The 5,000-nt window shown below is 42.1% G+C and overlaps 1 protein-coding gene across 4 annotated transcripts in view; it reads left to right on the forward strand.

Annotated features, from left to right (window-relative positions):
* LOC110500755 (protocadherin-7) overlaps positions 1–5,000 on the forward strand; it is a 212,064-nt gene that overhangs the window by 114,176 nt on the left and 92,888 nt on the right. The gene's annotated exons all lie outside the window — the stretch shown is intronic.

Raw genomic sequence — 5,000 nt, forward strand, 5'->3', positions numbered from 1 at the left:
GTTCAGTATGTCTGAAACATGTCTGGAAGCCAGTGCCAATGGGTTCAGTATGTCTGAAACATGTCTGGAAGCCAGTGCCAATGGGTTCAGTATGTCTGAAACATGACTGTGTGTTGTGACCTTTTGCATATGTTTATGGTTTGTGTCTTTTTTTGTGTAGTTTGTGTGTGTGTATTGGTATGTGTGTGTGTGTGTGTGTGTGTGTGTGTGTGTGTGTGTGTGTGTGTGTGTGTGTGTGTGTGTGTGTGTGTGTGTGTGTTTGGCATTGTCTCTGTGTAAGTGTTGGCTGTTTCCTTTTCCTGCGTGTATCTTTGCGTGAGACAGTGTATAACAACTTGACATTTCCTTCTCTTCCCAGCCTCGTCTCCTGTACTGTATCATAATCCTCATTAACGTCTCTTACAAGAGAATGAGCCAGTCTGAAGCAGAAGACCCCAGTCAATGACCCTTGAACCAATGGCCTTTAGCACTAGGTCACCCCTGCCCTAAGACACATTCACATGATCCCCATACTTGCCCTTTACCTAAAGCACATCTTCAGGAACAACATTGAGGCTCATAGCATTTCAATTTGGTTTATTGTATTGCAAAGAATGGGACATTCCCACGATGAGAGGTGTTCGTGAATACTATTATCGTATTATACAGTAGGTGATGTTGTTTGAATAGACAGGACTTAGCTTGCGTGCCCTCAAGGTGGGGGGAACGGAGATTGAAACAACCTGAATACAGGCACTACCTACATGACAGTGGGTAGGATTGCGTACATACTAGAGACATACTTAACCTACATTGTTCTTTGATCTGAATCCCCCCCCACCCCACACACACACACACACACACACACACACACACACACACAGACAACGGCAGGGTAGCCTAGTGGTTAGAGTGTTGGACTAGTAACCGGAGGGTTGCGAGATCAAATCTCCGAGCTGACAAGGTTAAAAAATGTTGTTCTGCCCCTGAACAAGGCAGTTAACCCACTGTTCCCCTTAGATCGTCATTGTAAATAAGACTGTGTTCTTAACTGACTTGCCTAGTTAAATAAAGGTAAAAAAAAATGACAAAGAAGGAAGATCATGACTGATCGATGACCTACATTGTAGCAGCATTAGTCCTAGTGGTGCGTGTGTGTGTGTACACTCCATTTTGGTCCGAAAACAAATTATAATTTAGCATGTGATGTGTGCAGTGTTTCCAGTGCGTGAATGTACACTGTCATACCGTTAGTTTCTACCATTCCGTAGAAAATAAGAAGACAACAGCTCAGGGGAACCAGAGAAAAATAGGTATTACAGACAAGCCTCGGCTCAGATACCTTTCACATGGATAAGACAGCTCTGAGATGATCTGGGGTTTGGAGTCAGACTCTGAAGTACCTGCTATCACATTGGCCATCTGATCTCTTTAATTACCACAGAGAAATTAATAAACAGACACACACGAGATAGAGGTATTGTGGAATGAATGGGCAGGATAAACGTTGCGTTGTATCTCCCCGTGTCACGATTGAACATCCCCTCAGAATAATAGGAAAAAATAGTACCACTTTCTCTGTTTCTGGTTGCCAGGGTTTTTATTGGGTTTCTCTGTTGGCAGGCCAGCCCTATAAATCTGTCCCTATATCAAGATATATTACTGACCAGGCACTGTGGTAGAAAGCAGGATGGAGTGTTTGTGTGTGTGTGTGTGCGTGTGTGCGTGTCCGTGTGTGTGTGTGTGTGTTTGTGTGTCTTTTTCAAAAGAAATGCATCATATTCTCCAAGCAGCAATACCAGTACGGCACAGATCAGATTCAGATCAGATTCAGATCAGATTCAGATCAGATTCAGATCAGATTCAGATCAGATTCTGATCAGATTCAGATCAGATTCAGATCAGATTCAGTTCCGATTCAGATTCAGATTAGATGCTTATTCTGTCCTTATCTTCTTTCTCTACTCTACCCTTATAAAAATAGATGAAATCATTTTAAAAAAAGGGTATTGTTATAGAGAGGGTATTGTTATAGAGAGGGTATTGTTATAGAGAGGGTATTGTTATAGAGAGGGTATTGTTATAGAGAGGGTATTGATACACATAGGGTATTGTTATAGAGAGGGTATTGTTATAGAGACGCTATTGTAATAGAGAGGGTATTGTTATAGAGAGGGTATTGATATAGAGAGGGTATTGTTATAGAGAGGGCATTGATACACATAGGGTATTGTTATAGAGAGTGTATTGTTATAGAGACGCTATTGTAATAGAGAGGGTATTGTTATAGAGAGGGTATTGATATAGAGAGGGTGTTGATACACAGAGGGCATTGATACACATAGGGTATTGTTATAGAGAGGGTATTGATACACAGAGGGTATTGATACACAGAGGATATTGTTATAGAGAGGGTATTGTTATAGAGAGGGTATTGATACACAAAGGGTATTGTTATAGAGACGCTATTGTAATAGAGAGGGTATTGTTATAGAGAGGGTATTGATATAGAGAGGGTGTTATAGAGAGGGTATTGATACACAGAGGGTATTGTTATAGAGAGGGTATTGATACACATAGGGTATTGTTATAGAGAGGGTATTGTTATAGAGAGGGTATTGATACACAGAGGGTATTGTTATAGAGAGGGTATTGATTCACAGAGGGTATTGTTATAGAGAGGGTATTGATACACAGAGGGTATTGTTATAGAGAGGGTATTGATACACAGAGGGTATTGTTATAGAGAGGGTATTGTTATAGAGAGGGTATTGATACACAGAGGGTATTGTTATAGAGAGGGTATTGTTATAGAGAGGGTATTGATACACAGAGGGTATTGTTATAGAGAGGGTATTGATACACAGAGGGTATTGTTATAGAGAGGGTATTGATACACAGAGGGTATTGTTATAGAGAGGGTATTGATACACAGAGGATATCATTCTGCACGTTTACATAATGTAAACAGAAACAACTCAAAGGGTTAAGCGTAGGTATTCATTCTGAGTGGTTAAGGTCAGGGCTACGGTTTAGGTAGGCTTAAAACTGTAGGTATTCATTCTGAGTGGTTAAGGTCAGGGCTACGGTTTAGGTAGGCTTAAAACTGTAGGTATTCATTCTGAGTGGTTAAGGTCAGGGCTACGGTTTAGGTAGGCTTAAAACTACATATTTAAAAACAATGTGAGTTCGACCCCAGTCATGTGCCATCCATTAGTTAGATGTTTTGGTAACGAAGGCTTTAAATCAACGGGACCTTTTCAGCCGTTATGGTGGAAATGTTGAATAAAAATACTTCTCAGATACCGGAACTTGTAAATTCATTTAGACTTTATTAGAAAAGCAACAGAAGTGGAGCAATACCATGGAACAACTGGCTCTCCATTCATTAGTACTTGGCTTTTATACGTCTTCTTCCCTCCACTCCGCTTCATGTATATCGTTGTCTTACTGAGTTTCCATTCTGTCACGCGGGACTAGGTGGGTGCAGGAATCAGACGCAGAGAGAGAGAGAGAGAGTAACTGAGTGATCGGTAGCGGCTAGTAGGACGGCGACGAGGACCGCCGAGCACCGCCCGAACAGGCAAGGGAGCCAACTTCGGCAGAAGTCGTGACACATTCTCTTTTTGGCTTAGACATTGGGGCAAAGATTGTATTGGTGGCGTGACGTGCAGACTCCTACTGGTGCCTATAACTGATTAGCTGATGTTCCTGTCCAAAGGTCTTCACAAATTCAGGTCCGATGTTGTCTATGTGTGATTAACCCACGTGCGTGTCCAGTAACCTTCACGAGATCAGACATGGCCCAGACCAGTCACGTCGTGTTGTTCTGCCTTCGCCTCATCCACACAGATTCTGCTTACTTTTTTTTTTTCATGTGTAATGGTTAACTCGATGTTGGTCACATGGGCTTCAGCCTTCATTCTGCTAACACATGTCTAATATTTAAACTTATATCGATTCTTCCTTCTACTTCAAAGTGAAACAGTATAGGTACTGAGAATCACCGGATGACTGCCAATTCTCTTACAACATCTGAAATGGACGTCTCTGAAATGGACGACCGACCTGGGCCTCCCTAGTGTATAGAAGGATGAAAGGCCACTATAAAGACGTGTGATTTGTAGGAAGCCCCTGAACATATCCACCCTACTAAGCACTAACTTTCAGTGACCTGTGTGCGTGTGGGAGTAGGGAAGTTGTGTTTGTCACGGTGGTTGTGAGTAGGAGTAATGGAGCAGGTATTTCTTGTTTGTAAATATGAACATGCATGAATGTATATCTGAACGTTGTCTTTTGTGAGTGTGAGTGTGTGTGTGTGTGTGTGTGTGTGTGTGTCTTCTTCTCTGCCTTCCTATCTTTGTTTGCTGCTAATATTTGCTCTCCCTCCTCTCCTGTGAACTGTGTGAACTGTCTCTCTCTCTCTCTCTCTCGCTCTCTCTCTCTCTCTCTCTCTCTCTCTCTCTCTCTCTCTCTCTCTCTCTCTCTCTCTCTCTGTCTCTCTCTATCTCTTTCAATCTCTTTCTCTCTCTTTCTCTCTCTCTATCTCTCTCTCTCTCTCTCTTCTCTCTTTCTCTCTCCTCTCTCTCTCTCTCTCTCTCTCTTTCTTTCTCTCTCTCTCTCTCTTCTCTCTTTCTCTCACTCATCTGGATCAACCTCTCTGTAGTCTCTTTAGCATGTTGTTGGGTGGTGGGTGTTTTAGAATACTAAACACACACACACACGCAATACACATGTCTGCACAGGCACACTGATATAACTCACACTTCAGTTGAATATCTCGAAATAATATCAATTCTATTCTTTATTCAAGGTGAGTAGGCTACATTCTCTCTCTCTCTCTCTCTCTCTCTCTCTCTCTCTCTCTCTCTCTTCCTCTGTCGAATGGGGTTTGAAGTTGCACTGTGGACTGAAAGCACCTATCACCAACAGAATGCAAGGTCAGGGAATAAATTGGCACAGGTTTATAGGGAAGTAAAACAAAAAGTATGACAGTTGGAGAATTGTTTTTGTGCGCTGCC

Source organism: Oncorhynchus mykiss, chromosome 21, assembly GCF_057628025.1.
Source record: "Oncorhynchus mykiss isolate SJ-2025 chromosome 21, ASM5762802v1, whole genome shotgun sequence".
Classification (NCBI taxonomy): Eukaryota; Metazoa; Chordata; class Actinopteri; order Salmoniformes; family Salmonidae; genus Oncorhynchus; species Oncorhynchus mykiss.